The sequence below is a fragment of the Lissotriton vulgaris genome, chromosome 2_1 (genome assembly GCF_964263255.1).
Source record: "Lissotriton vulgaris chromosome 2_1, aLisVul1.2, whole genome shotgun sequence".
Classification (NCBI taxonomy): domain Eukaryota; kingdom Metazoa; phylum Chordata; class Amphibia; order Caudata; family Salamandridae; genus Lissotriton; species Lissotriton vulgaris.
In genome coordinates this window covers 1,132,205,582-1,132,221,072 of record NC_141687.1, presented here as the reverse complement: position 1 = coordinate 1,132,221,072, position 15,491 = coordinate 1,132,205,582, and the positions used below count along the sequence as shown (strand labels likewise).

At 41.7% G+C, this 15,491-nt stretch overlaps 1 long non-coding RNA gene across 1 annotated transcript; it reads right to left on the bottom strand.

Moving 5' to 3' along the window:
* Positions 1-8,518: 8,518 nt before the first annotated feature.
* On the bottom strand, positions 8,519-15,157 carry LOC147731699 (uncharacterized). Its single transcript, XR_015308459.1, has 2 exons — positions 14,279-15,157; positions 8,519-10,825 (listed from the first exon to the last, which is right to left on the bottom strand). It is a non-coding gene; the product is annotated as an uncharacterized LOC147731699 (long non-coding RNA).
* Positions 15,158-15,491: the final 334 nt, after the last annotated feature.

Sequence of the window (15,491 nt, the reverse complement as noted above, 5' to 3'; positions counted from 1 at the left end):
GAACGCTTATGCCAAACTGTTGTATGAATACATTGATGTTATGGAAGCGAAGGACTGTTATGTTTGCATGCAGTTACCAGCCTCTGTAGACGAAGGTATTAGGTATCATCATCTTCCATTGACTTATGGGATTACATGTAGTTTGTTGCTTAGTGTATTTTATGGACGAGATAGCTTTGAATATTATTTTTCAAATTTTGATGCAGTATTACCAGAAGTCCCGAACTATAAGCACCTGAATAAGTGGGACTATTATAAAAGTGAGGATCGATTAGGGAAATTTTTAATTCCTTGGAGAACTTTAGATACTTCACATGCCCGAAGAAATAATTTGACCTGCAAAGTATCAGAAATTGAGAAAAAGTTTATAGGGCAGGTGGATGATCGATACAGGAGGCAGAAGATTCTAAAGGCTTCTGGCCAATGGAAAACAGATTGGACTGAGGAGGAGAAGTCACACAAAAGAAAGGGTAGTAACGGTCCAATAGCTTTAGATCGAACACAAAAAGGGAAGCTATGTATATATAGAGGCAAGACCAACTATGAAACTGTATTCGTGGGAGAAGTAAGTTGTGAACATGCCTTCCAATTAGAATACTACTCGAAGGATTTCTTAAAGGGGATGCAAGTGATCCCAAATGTGTATTTTGTCTGTGGAAGAAATGCCTATGTGAAACTACCAGACAATTGGTACGGTTCATGCTATTTGGCAATTGTTTTCCCCAAAATTTATCATGCTAAGGATTTAGAGATCATTGAGGGAAGAACTCAAGCCAGAGGGAGAAGGGATGTAGGCGATGCGGAGGTAGTTGGAGATGTATTCGGCGCTATGTTCCCACTTCTAGGATTAATACTGAATGATGTCAAGATCAGGAGATTAGCAACAGTTGTAGATAGATTATCTGCCAGTACTGCTAGATCTTTAATGCTGGTGGAAGGAGAGATGCAATTGATAAGGGCAATGGTTCTTCAAAACCGACTTGCTCTAGACGTTCTGTTAGCCAAAGAGGGCGGAGTCTGTAAGGCTTTGAAGGTCCAGGAATGCTGCACTTACATTCCAGACAATTCAAAACCTCTTGAGAAGTACATACGAAATATAACTGAGATACACCAAGAAATTGAGGATCTGTCAAAAGTAAATGTGTGGGAAAAAGTGGGTCACGGAATGGTTAAAGTTGGAGGTTAATTCGCCAACTTAGGGAAGAGCTTTGTATGGTACATTCTAAAAACTATCATCATAATAGTGATCTGTGTGATCATATTGTGGGGACTAGTGAGGTTGTACAAATGGTACAGAGCAAATAGGTTACAAAGATCCATGAGAGAACAGGAGCAGAGACTAGCTGCGATGCAGGACAATCATTGCAGGAGTCTGAGGGCTCTAGAAATGATAAAGCGAGGGAGCCTTGCAACGAGCTCTGTCTGATTCGATTCAATGATGATGGTGTTGTGATAGTGATGACCCCTGAAAGTCATCAAAGGGGGGAACTGAGAGAGCGAAATTTGAGAAAAATGTATAAGTGCACCATATTTACTCGTTAGATGCATGAAATAGTTAAAGCACGTAGAAGTGTCGAAAATACATAGAAATACATATACTTATGAGTGTTTAATCAAAGAAGAGTGCATATTATAGAGTGTGAAGCTAATGTAGTAATGTTTAGAAATGTTAGAGTGCTGTTAAGACTCCATGTTAGGTGACTGCTGCAGAAGAAAATGTAATGCTGCTAAACTTAGAAATGCAGGCCTCATGGCAATGTATGAAAAACGAAAACATGCTTTTGCAGTTCACATTCGATGGATTATTACTTTTACTGTTATTTTAGAATATTATTGATCATGCGTTAGAAATCATGTTTGTAGAAGTGTTTTCATATAATCAGAGTGTATTAAGTAGAATCGTATTAGTTTTAAGAAATAAAGGTTCACAGAGTGCAGGCCTCTTGTAAAGTAATTTAGTAGGCCTGGAAAGATAAAGTTGCTTCTTTGATCTGCACGTGTTAGCTAGAATTGAGTCTCGTTAAGCATTAATTGTCAACTGTGTTCGAAGTTTTATGACCTAAAACAGATAACTGGAGGTTGGAATTTGGGGCCCTATTCATGGGTGTCTGCTGTAGGTGTGAGGGGGTTCCAATCAAGAGAGTGATGAACAGAGCTCTGTCCGGGGAGACAGGCACAGGCCTGGAGGAGGTTCCAAGAATGTAATGGGGGGTACCGGCGAGCGGAGAAGAAGCCTGGGAAGCAAGGTCAACGCTAACAAGAGGCCCAGAGGAGTATCAGTATGGAAGAAACCAGAATCGAAACCACGTGAGATGTGTACGTGAGGGGCGTCTCTGATGGGCGATTCGACAATGATTGTGATTTTGTATTAGGGACAGCACCCTGGGGTGGAGTTAGAGCAGATGGCCTGAAGACCCTTAGAGAGTGGATGGGTAGGCAGAGAGGGCACGACTGCAATGCACAGAATTACATCAGAGACTAAGGGAAAGTGAGTGAACTTCTTTGGAAGTCACCACTGCTGACACCTTTTTAGCTAAAGGGTTTGTTAAATAGGGATGTCACTTAGTCTAGTGTAGGGACAGTCTAACCTGAACTTTCTTTGTTATAAATGACGCTTAAATTACAACTTGTGTCTATTCTTGTAAACCTGCTGATTTTCGAGCTAGTCTTAGTGATATTTTTCTGTCGCTTAAGATCATTCAGAGAATTCATGTTTGTTTTGGTGCCCGTATACCTGATGAACCTATTATTGAGATGTTTGTATCTCCAGTTAACTTTGGCTTTATAATAAATCTTTAAAACTGATCAGTGGTAAGTGGTTCTTCAGAGTCGTGCCAGTTATTGATTTGATTAATCTGGTAGTGGATTGCTTTTACTCTATGACAGGCAACAAAGATTCAGTCGACCTAAGTGGGGATTTAGATCTAGAGCAATCAGATAGGAGATCAAAAATCCCGCCTTTCCAGGAGGATACCAATGGACGATGAGTACAACGTTTTTTATTTCAGAAGGAGGTTCATCTTTAGTGTCTTGTTTGTTTACTGGGAAATATATGGCTGAGAGAATCCTTGCTCCGAGGTATGCAAATATTGAGGAGAAAATATCAAATCCAAAACATCGAAAGGTAAGTATAGATTTTCTATGCTATACCTAACTCCCCTTTAATGTACCGTGACAATATATTTGTATTCAAGGTAAGTAGTGGTGGTAACAGGAATAGTAAATCAATACTTCCCCTGTATGCTCTTACCTTTCCATATTTTGGTCTTTGATATTTTGTGCATAATATTATTGTATCTCGATAGGCACCCTTTCACCAGAGTGCAAGGGTGTCTGTGCGCAGGGGAGATTTGTTTTTGTGTAGGAAGGTGTCCCTTCGTGCACATAAACAATCCTAAATGCAATTCTCTCACTTTCATGTGTGCTGCCTTATGCAGCACACTTGAAAGTGACAGAATGGCATTTTAAAAAAAGGTTTGTTTATGTACAGGAAAAGACACCTTCCTGTACATACACAAACCATGGCAATTTATGTCTTCCATGTGTGCTGCACAAGGCAGCACACATGGAAAGAGCAAAACCGAGAAGACATAAAGCATTTCTCCTCGTTTAGCCTGTTTAAGACCAGGACCTTGTGAATAGGGGGCAGCATCAAAATCAATGGATGTTGCGGTGGAACGCCAAGCGCAAAACCATTACCCTCCCCTTTCACTCTAAATACAGCCTGAAAGGGTGCCTTATTCACAAGGCAGCGTTAAGCCACGTTAAGTGACTTAACACTGCCTTGTGAATAAAGCGAGGCCAGTGTCGCCATCATAACGTCACTGAAAGTGGCGTTGTGGTGGCGAAAGGGGCTCGTGAATATACCCTTGGATTTTTCTGTTAGAAAGCAGTTCACTGATCAAGATGATTTATTTGAATCTAATGGCGCAACTATACATGATTCCGAACCTCTTCATAAAGTGATGAGAAATATAGTAATAAAGGAAAGGAAAGATATTAACAAGACATTGTTTTCTTGATTCCTATAGAGAAGTTATCTATTCACAGAATTTGACACCTAATTTCCTGAGTCTGTAAAAGTTAATACAATTTTGCCAAGTATGCAATCTTCATTGGCTGCAGAAAACTTTATACCATCCAACACCATAACCAAAAAGATGGAGGTGTCACTTAAAAGAGTTTATGCAGCTTCTAACTTTGCTTTTCGTACTGTATCATATGCTCCATATGTCACAGGCTTCCTAAGGGATACTCGATCACGTTATGTCGGAGCACAGAAGACCGCGCTGAGCTCTTGAAAACAATGAAGCTAATAGTTCATTTTGTATCTGATACACTTTCTCTGGGACTAATATAGCAGGAAGAAGGAACATCTGGATGAGACCCTGGAAGTAAAGTCTGCACAAAAATCCCCTATTTCTTATGTGCTATTTCTGGGAGCTAATCCTATTGGGCCTAAAGTAGAAGGGGTAATAAAGCACTTGCTTGAGGACAAAAACAATTGCAAACTTTTAGAAACAAACCACAAGCATCAAGGTCTCCCTTACTTCATTGTGGTCAACAACAGATGGCACGAACCCAAAGATGGCAGACCCATAGCTAGGGGATTGTCCTTACTGAAAAATCCAGACTTGTCACTTCACTTGTGCATCTCTAACCACCCATAGTCAGACCATGCATCAATGTAAGCTATATACTAGTAGGAGGTCGGTGGCTCTATTTTACAGGTTATTGGAAAAGTCATATCGAAGATCAATGGCTTTTACAGATAACATCATAAGTTCATCAGTTAGAATTAAAGCATCCTTTTCTATTTGTATTTTGTCGTCAAAGCCCTCTGACAAAATATCAAAGCAGCAGAGGATCACAACAGGCAAATCACAACAGCGTCTTTAGGGGAAAAGGTATAGGAGCGCTTTCAATTCTGTTTCTGTGACGAAAATGTAAGAAGAAATGAGACCAATTTTGGACTTCACGGGAGTAAATCTATTTCTGTCATAAATAACTTTCAAAATGATGCTCCTGCAAACAGTCATTCCTATGATAGACGGTGGGATTTCCTCACCGCATGGACCTTCAGATGCGCACTTTCAGATCCCTATCAATTAATCTTGTCAAAAGTACCTTCACTTTTCACTGGGCGTAGTTTTGCCCTTCAGGATATCAAATGCACCACGAATCTTTACAAGGTATCAGCCCTTGAAGTTGCTTTTCAACAATTACAAGTTATTTACAAATTTCCCTACTGAATAATTGGTTATTTGGGATGCTTTATTTAGACTATGGAACTGCATTACACTTCCTAAGAGTTAAGGGATTCATGTCAGGAACTACAGCAGTTTCAGCTATACATACATAAAGTAACGTAGTTGACTTGTTTTTGTGCTCAAAACTCTAGTCATACTGGGATTTGTACGTTTCCCTGTATGGTGCTACAAGTATTAGTGTGCCAAGCACTACTAGATAGAGGGCAGGACTGGCTGAGAGTATTCCTCGTGATACGAGGAAGCTAACAAGTACTTTGCATGGGATGAAGAAATACAGGAGCATATTTATTAAAAAATCACACAACAAATAAACCTTGCTGTGTTGCACTGCGTGTGAGTAGAAGGGCAGAAGTGCGCTGTTTTTAAGATTATACAGTGCATTCCAGCCTTTTCTCTGCCCGGTCACACAATGTGTTGCCTTGTGCCAACCCAGGCACACTTGCACCATGGTGCAAGGATGCCTGTGTTGTATGCAGGATTGTTTTTATGCAGGAAGGGGCACCCTGAGGCATTTTCTTTTTTCTATGTGTGCCTTAGAATGCAGCACACATAGAAAGAAGAAAACAAAGAGGAGAAGTACAGATATTTCTCCTTGTTGCACCCTGCCTTGGGATGAGTAGCATTTGAACACAATGCCAGGTCTACCAGAAATATCATATTACTTACCGGTAATCTTAATAAGACATGATCCTGTTGTCCCCTTCCCATTCATCACAAGTGAGATACCCTGTCTCAACACATGGAAAAAAGAAAAGAGGAATACAGGAATTTACTGCCCTACCTTTTCTCACTGGGAGATACTTAAGCAGTAATTACCTAGCATTCCTTCTGAACTACCAATCCCCAACCATATGAAGGCCAGCTGACCAGGAGAGAGGGGTGGGTGAGATGAATGGGATGAGGACAACAGGACCTGGAGTAATGAAGATTAGCGGTAAGTAATAGGACATTACCCCCAGGTCACCCTAGTCCTCCTTCCCTTCATCCCAAGTGAGAATACCCAAAGCCGAGCAACCCAACAATCATAGGGAAAGAAGAAAATCACACAAGGATACTAACTCAACTATTACAGCACCCCTCTGTGATTTATTCACATATTCAATAGGACAATTTATGAAATTACAAAATTGTAAAACACCCAAAACAAAATAGTTTTCATCACATAAAATATTCTGCAAACTGTAATGCTTTGGAGGACAACCAAAAAACCAGACAGCGTTCAGTCTCCCATAAACTGCAATTGCTTTCAGGATTATTTCTTGGAGAAAGTAAGAACCATCATCCAGGACATAAAAAAATGGGCCGCTTAATGGAATGGATACACCTATAATCCCCCAAAATCAAACTGAGTGTGCTATCACACTGTTTCCAGAGATTGACATTTTGAGCCTGCAGCAGTTGATGGCCAGAATCAAATCTGGATCTCCAGCGGACCCTTGTCCACCTAAAGTTTTTCAGGCAGCCCGTCCACTATTGGAGGAGCAAGTCATCCATCTCCTAAATAGATCTCTGGAATTAGGACAACTACCAGCAGCACTTAAGGAAGCGCGGGTAAGACCGCTGTTGAAAAAACCTGGCGCAGACCCCGCAATACTAAAAAACTATAGGCCGATCTCTCAGCTACCATTCCTCTCTAAAGTACTGGAGCAACATGTATTAAAATCTTTGTCCATGTACTTGGAGTCCCACTCCCTGCTTGTCGTTCGCAGGGTTCCGAGCACACCACAGCACCGAGTTGGTGATGCTCTCGGTGCTGGATGAATTGAGAGGCTTGGCTGACGGTAAAAAACAGAGCGCCCTGATTTTATTAGACCTTTCAGCGGCGTTCGAAACCGTCAGTCATGCGCTGCTACTGGAAAGGCTGAGTGACTTTGGCATCAAAGGCCGGGCTTTCGAGTGGTTGCAGTCCTTTCTGTCAGGAAGGACACAAAGAATACAACTCGGAGAAGAAATCTCCGCAGTGGGAGAAATAGAATGTGGGGTACCTCAGGGCTCGGCCCTATCCCCACTGCTGTTTAATCTATATCTGCAGCCTCTGATTGCCTCCCTGGCGAGTATGGGCTGCACAGTATATAACTACGCAGACGACACGCAGCTGCTGCTGAGTGTTGACAATACAAACACCGCCCAACTCCACACTCAGAATATCTTGAGACACACGGTCCAGTGGATGACAGGAAACCTCCTAAAAATCAATCCAGATAAGACTGAGGTCTTGGTTATTTCATCTACCACCTCACCATGGTGTGACCTCTACTGGCCCGCAGAGTTAGGTCCAGCCCCAAAACCCAGTTTGAACGTGAAGAGCCTGGGGATCTGTAATGGCTGGATTTTCTGTTTAGATGGGATCAGCCCCCAGGGGCCCCTGTGACCCAGCCAAAACGTACTCACCTTCCTTCCTCAGGACTCCTCTATATCCAGGCACCTGGTACCTACCTGAGGATAGGGAACTCGCAATATACAAGCTCATATCATTAAGAACACCACTAAATCTATAGGGATACTAAGAATACTCACTGATTACTAGGGATATCCATACCCTACACCACACTTATTTACATCAGTTGGTCTCGCGGCCACCCTGACCCAGACCGTTCTACCCTAGGGCAGATCTGACACACAATCTGGTGCGTCTACACACGTGGGTCTGCAGCCCCCGTGCTCTCCTTTTCCAAGCGTTCGCGATCCTGCGAAACATCCACGGCAGTGTCCCTCCTGCCGCTCTCACTTAGTCTTTTACCACAATCCGGTGGCTTTACACACTGGTTTGACACTCCAGTGCTCTCATTAACGCCGCATGTCAAACGACGACCACATTCCTATGAACACCTATACATATATATATATATATTGGGATATTATCTCCGCTGTCTACTCGGGATGAAACTACAATAATAACTTTAGATGTGGGTCCAGATTATTGTGTATTACCGGCTCTTGGCATCAAAGGTCCACTCACTCCCTATTTATGTGATCACCACTCACCTGATTGGGATTACTCATCCATTCATGCGCCTAGCAAACACCTAGAAGTGCCATTTACCTTTAGTGAACAAGAATAGGGATTACACACCAATTAGTTATAAACTGGGGACATTTATTACAGTAATATAAACATTTATGCAAATCTAACAAAGGCTATAGGTAGAACACACCGCTTGAAAGAGAAGGATTACACATAACAGGAACACTCCGCTAAAAGGGAAAAGATTAAGTGTAGCTAATGTGACTAATTCAGACTACCTCACCTATTAGAAGGAAGATTTCTCTCTCTGCCTCTGGTGGGATTAGGGCTCTCTCTGTCTCTCCCTCCTTCACCACATCAGTACGCCTCTGGTTCAGTTGCTCCAGCTGACAGCCTTCTTTGATGCTCTCTGCACTGCTTTTCTCTCTCCTCATCTTCAGCAATCGTCTGCCTTCTTTCTCCATTCAAGAACTGCACTCTATTCTGCAGCTCCCAGCAGACATCCTCTCTCTCTTTGCAAGCTATTCAGAGCTCCAAGTTGTTCTGGGCTCTCAGCAGTCCTATGCTCCAAGTTGTTCTGAGCACCACGCTGAACTGCACACCACGCTGCAGACTTCCAAAACTGAACTGACCTGCAAGACTAACACCTTCGCTAATATCAAAGCCCGTTCCTTCATGGAAATTCACGGCCAGTAACCTGCCGCCCACCAAATTCTTGTACCTCCCCGTACCAAGGACACTTTCCCAGCTGGCCAGCCTGAAGTTGTGTCTTCGGAGTGGAGAAAAATACATTCCTTCGATAAGGGTCAGCCTGAACCGGTTCTCTCCAAGCGAACAACAGCTTGAAACTAAAACATCACTTTTAACCTAGAAAGCCTTTCTGCTTCCATCAAGATGGAGTCTCTCTAGCTTTAGGCCTGAAAGGGGTGAAATGCTCCTTAGCTCTGTCAGAATACCTACATGAACCATACCAATATGTCTAATATGTCAAAGCCAATAGGCAATAGACAGGTTAAAGTCAAGAATAAAGGCATATTAAGCAGCTATCCTCTTCTAGGTCTGGAAAAAGGGTTTAAAGGGCCAACACAGGCTAAGAAGGCCTATACTAGATGCGAGCAAGAATAATGATCTTTTATCACTGCTAAATAAAGCCAAGAACCCTGCCATAACATTGCACCCTAGATCCTTATCTTGCGAGCATCTTATAAACAACAACAACCATCTAAAGAAACATCAACACAATCTATCCAACATAGGCTAAAAAATACCTATCCTAGATGTGAGCAAGATTAAGGTCTATATCACTGCTAAATAAAGCCCAAAAGACTCTGCCATCCACCCTTAGATCCTTATCTTGCGAACATCTGACAAACAATAACATCTAGATAAACAAACATCAACACAATCTATCAACAAATCAAAACCTAAAAAACTCCCTAAAAACAATGACAACTCAAGAAAATTCTACCTGAAACTCAATTGTAGGGAATAGAAACCTAAAAACAAATCAAAGCACCCTTGACCTGAATGCTGAAACATATCTGAGATTGGATCTGATAACAACAGAAACTAACCAAAGCATCCTCAAACTAAATGTGCCTCAACTTCTAATGATAACTGGTGAAATCTAGTCATGTAGGGGCTTATGTGTTGAATGAAAACAGCAAGGGGCCTAAATGGGCCTACTTCGGACAACTTAAGGCTAAATGTGTTTCAACTTCTAATGAGAAAACAAGAAAGGGCCTAAATGAGCCTTACGTACTATAGGCAACTTAAGCTAATGATGACTCATGAAACTATTGGTGTAGGTGCTAATATGTGAGATGAAAATAACAATAGGCCTAAATGAGGCCTACCTACTGACATTAGTCAATTTAAGGTGAAATCTGAGAAATAAACATGACAAACTGTTGCAAGGTCTGGATAAACATTAACACATAATCATACTAAAAGACACACCACCCAGAACCATCTAAATCGTAAGGTAACCACCCTTTGATCAATTAAGGTGAAAATGCAAGAACAGTAAAAAACTACAACCCCAGTCTACAAGATAACTAGTGTAACATCAAGCTTAAATCACACGGTGGAGCACATGTGTGCGCCATCATTGAAAAAAGTCCTTCATTTGGAAAAACTATAATAGGTGACATATTTTTGTTTGCTTTAAAAAGTGGGGCCTGCTTGTACAAGGGAGTATGGATCAAGTCCTTTTATAATCCTGTAACAAATAAAACATGTTTGGGTTTCATTTCTTTTTAAAAGTGGGGCCTGCTAGTACAAGGGATTATGAATCAAGTCCTTTTACAATCCTGTAACAAATAAAACATGTTTGGGTTTCATTTCTTTTTAAAAGTGGGGCCTGATTGTCCAAGGGATTATTTAATGTCCAAATTCTTCAGTGTAGGCCACCACCCTGCATCCTCGGTACTTCCTCCAATGCGGCCATCCATCACCCGGTCTGGTCTGGTCTGGTCTGGTCTGGTTCCATCATCCAAAACAATAAACTAAAATAATAACATGAAAATAAAAAGCTAAAACAAATAAAGGGAGTGGGCAGATGCACGCACGCACCCCAACTGCAGCAATCCTAGAAACCAGAGAAAAAGTATCATTATTCTTGTAAAATAAAATTTTCCATTTAAAAAGCACCCCGGGTGCCTTTCATTATTGAAAAGAAAATATCCTAATTAATTAAAACATTCAAAATCTAACTTTTAGCAACATTGAGTGGGGCCTAACATACCCTAATCCTAACTAAGTCAGTCTCACCCTTCTGGGCAAGAGTCATGCTACAGTGTGAAAAAAAAATTGTAACACTGCCAAATGATGACAGCATCAGCAGGGCACTGCAAGCTTCCCAATTTCCATGGTCAGAGAAGCCCAGGCCACCCCGCCCTTAAATAAACAAGCCGTGCGCGGAAGAAAATTGGATTGTAGCCCATCATAACACACTGGGACGTGATCTAAACTTGCAGAATGAAAAAAAAAGTTTGTCTGCGCAGACCAGCTGGGCTGCCAAGGTCAAAAAACAAATTCCTTTTGCCTGTTCTCATGGCCTGATTCTCAAACTAACGGAGGCGAATATTACTAAAAAAAAACAATTCTGTTACAGTGTATTGCCAATTAAAAAAGATCCAATCTTTTTTTTAAAAAGACGTTTGTCCACAAAACATTTAAAAATATGAGCACTTATTTAAAAGGGGCAACTATCTTTTGCACACCAAATTATATACATTCTGCATTTGAGAAACGAATTAACATGGCCCATTTGTCAAAAAGAAATAATTTGTAAAACAGCATAAAATGCATATTCATTTCAACATTATATTTAAGTTCACATTTTTTGATGACACATTTATAAAAGCATACATTTTAATTCACGTTTGGGAAAATAATAATGTCACGTTTTAACTTTTTTCATTTAAAAGCACATGGTTGCCTCACACTAATTAAAAGCACATGTTACCACGCACTGTCGGGCAAGATTTATTATTCTAAACCTATTATTATTGCAACCATCACATTCCTGTCTAGATGGAAACCCCTCACAGAAATAATTAATGAAAACAGCTCGTAGCGTGCACTCTAGGGCTATCTTTTTAACATTTCTCTCATTTTAAAAGAACAGCTTTCTCCGTAATTCACTGGTTGATTTATAAACACTTCAGTTCCAAAGTGAACCCACACAAATACGTAGACGCATTTCAAAAGGAATGTGAAATGAACAGAACTCTTCTCAAAACACAAGATGTTACCTTTCCGTCAAGAAACTGACAAAGCACATAGGCTGACCAAGAAACCAAAAAAAAAGTCAAAATCAAACCATCAAAAATCCTTAAAATAATTCACTGACTTTTATAGTCAGGTCAGATAACCATGCATGTTGACAGCATGTAAAAAATTAAAGGCTGCCACCTCAACTCAAGATATTAACCCTTTGGCAGCTCAAACAGAATCATTTCCCAACGTCCATTTTTACATGGGAAAATCATCAGCACATTTCTTCACGTTTACAAATGACACGTACATATTTTCAAAAACGTTATCCCCAAGCACCCGAGAAAGATCCAGCTCTCTCCTGCCAAACGTAATGAGAACATGTCCTGTCCAAGCCATGACCACATGGCGCTATTCACAAGCCAAATTTACAAGACAAGCCTTTCACAAATAACATTTCCAAGGCGCAATGCACAAGGAACACAACTGATTAACAAAAGAACATGCACCTCACAAACCACATTAAAATGGCGCTATTCTAAAGCCATATTTACAAGACAATAAACAAACTCAAAAAATGACACGCTTGTCACAAGGAATATATTCAAAGCACCATTCACAAGCAACACAGCAGATCAACATGAGAACCTGCACCTCACAAGCCACATTAAAATGGCGCTATTCTAAAGCCATATTTACAAGGAGCTATATTCACAGAACTCCACAGATCATATTAAAATGAACACATTTCACATTGCACAGCATAAGCAGATGCAGCAAGCAATTTAATGGGCAATTTAAAAGCACTTTTTACACACATTTATACAATTGGACCATCACAAAGATGTAACTGGCTTCCTCATGTAATGCCATCCTTCAACTCTGACAGTTTAAACACCAAGATGAAAACCATTCCTTCCACCCTGAATAAACCAAATGCCATGATGTAATACAATCTCCTCACGCTGCAACTGTTCAAGCCAATAGGTCTAACAGGCTACATAAACTGCAACATTAAGCCAGATGGAACTAGCGTTCAGGGCACTCCCTCAGAACACATGGGCAACTCTCTAAACACATGGCCAGGCACACAGAGTTCGTAAACTGTCCGACTACGCCAAAATGTAATTGGCGTACATGGCACTCAGGGCACTCCCACACAACACATGGGAAACAATCTAAGCACATGGCCAGGCACACAGAGTTCGTAAGATGACGACTACGCCAAAATGTAATGTTTGGCGCTTACTCACAACACATGGGGTCCTCTCTAAACACATGGCCAGGCACACAGAGTTCGTAAGATGCCGACTACGCCAAAATGTAATGTTTGGCGCTTACTCACAACACATGGGGTCACACAGAGTCCGTAAGATGCCGACTACGCCAAAATGTAATGGCTGGATTTTCTGTTTAGATGGGATCAGCCCCCAGGGGCCCCTGTGACCCAGCCAAAACGTACTCACCTTCCTTCCTCAGGACTCCTCTATATCCAGGCACCTGGTACCTACCTGAGGATAGGGAACTCGCAATATACAAGCTCATATCATTAAGAACACCACTAAATCTATAGGGATACTAAGAATACTCACTGATTACTAGGGATATCCATACCCTACACCACACTTATTTACATCAGTTGGTCTCGCGGCCACCCTGACCCAGACCGTTCTACCCTAGGGCAGATCTGACACACAATCTGGTGCGTCTACACACGTGGGTCTGCAGCCCCCGTGCTCTCCTTTTCCAAGCGTTCGCGATCCTGCGAAACATCCACGGCAGTGTCCCTCCTGCCGCTCTCACTTAGTCTTTTACCACAATCCGGTGGCTTTACACACTGGTTTGACACTCCAGTGCTCTCATTAACGCCGCATGTCAAACGACGACCACATTCCTATGAACACCTATACATATATATATATATATTGGGATATTATCTCCGCTGTCTACTCGGGATGAAACTACAATAATAACTTTAGATGTGGGTCCAGATTATTGTGTATTACCGGCTCTTGGCATCAAAGGTCCACTCACTCCCTATTTATGTGATCACCACTCACCTGATTGGGATTACTCATCCATTCATGCGCCTAGCAAACACCTAGAAGTGCCATTTACCTTTAGTGAACAAGAATAGGGATTACACACCAATTAGTTATAAACTGGGGACATTTATTACAGTAATATAAACATTTATGCAAATCTAACAAAGGCTATAGGTAGAACACACCGCTTGAAAGAGAAGGATTACACATAACAGGAACACTCCGCTAAAAGGGAAAAGATTAAGTGTAGCTAATGTGACTAATTCAGACTACCTCACCTATTAGAAGGAAGATTTCTCTCTCTGCCTCTGGTGGGATTAGGGCTCTCTCTGTCTCTCCCTCCTTCACCACATCAGTACGCCTCTGGTTCAGTTGCTCCAGCTGACAGCCTTCTTTGATGCTCTCTGCACTGCTTTTCTCTCTCCTCATCTTCAGCAATCGTCTGCCTTCTTTCTCCATTCAAGAACTGCACTCTATTCTGCAGCTCCCAGCAGACATCCTCTCTCTCTTTGCAAGCTATTCAGAGCTCCAAGTTGTTCTGGGCTCTCAGCAGTCCTATGCTCCAAGTTGTTCTGAGCACCACGCTGAACTGCACACCACGCTGCAGACTTCCAAAACTGAACTGACCTGCAAGACTAACACCTTCGCTAATATCAAAGCCCGTTCCTTCATGGAAATTCACGGCCAGTAACCTGCCGCCCACCAAATTCTTGTACCTCCCCGTACCAAGGACACTTTCCCAGCTGGCCAGCCTGAAGTTGTGTCTTCGGAGTGGAGAAAAATACATTCCTTCGATAAGGGTCAGCCTGAACCGGTTCTCTCCAAGCGAACAACAGCTTGAAACTAAAACATCACTTTTAACCTAGAAAGCCTTTCTGCTTCCATCAAGATGGAGTCTCTCTAGCTTTAGGCCTGAAAGGGGTGAAATGCTCCTTAGCTCTGTCAGAATACCTACATGAACCATACCAATATGTCTAATATGTCAAAGCCAATAGGCAATAGACAGGTTAAAGTCAAGAATAAAGGCATATTAAGCAGCTATCCTCTTCTAGGTCTGGAAAAAGGGTTTAAAGGGCCAACACAGGCTAAGAAGGCCTATACTAGATGCGAGCAAGAATAATGATCTTTTATCACTGCTAAATAAAGCCAAGAACCCTGCCATAACAGGATCAAACTGGATTGTGACCTCTCTATGGTCAGCCAAATCTCTTCAGTGGTGGGCAGCTGTACTAATATCATCCGACAGCTACGGAAATTAGTGCCTATCATTTCCCAATCTATGCTACGTTCCATCGTCGCAGCTACTGTGATTTCACGCATAGATTATGGAAATGCCCTCTACCTTGGCCTACCAAAAACCTTGATAAATAGACTACAGGTGGTGATGAATGATGCCGCTCGTCTTATCTTCAGACAGCCAAGACACACTAAAGCTTCCCCCCTGCTACAAAGCCTCCACTGGCTCCCTATTAAGGAGCGAGTGGAATTTAA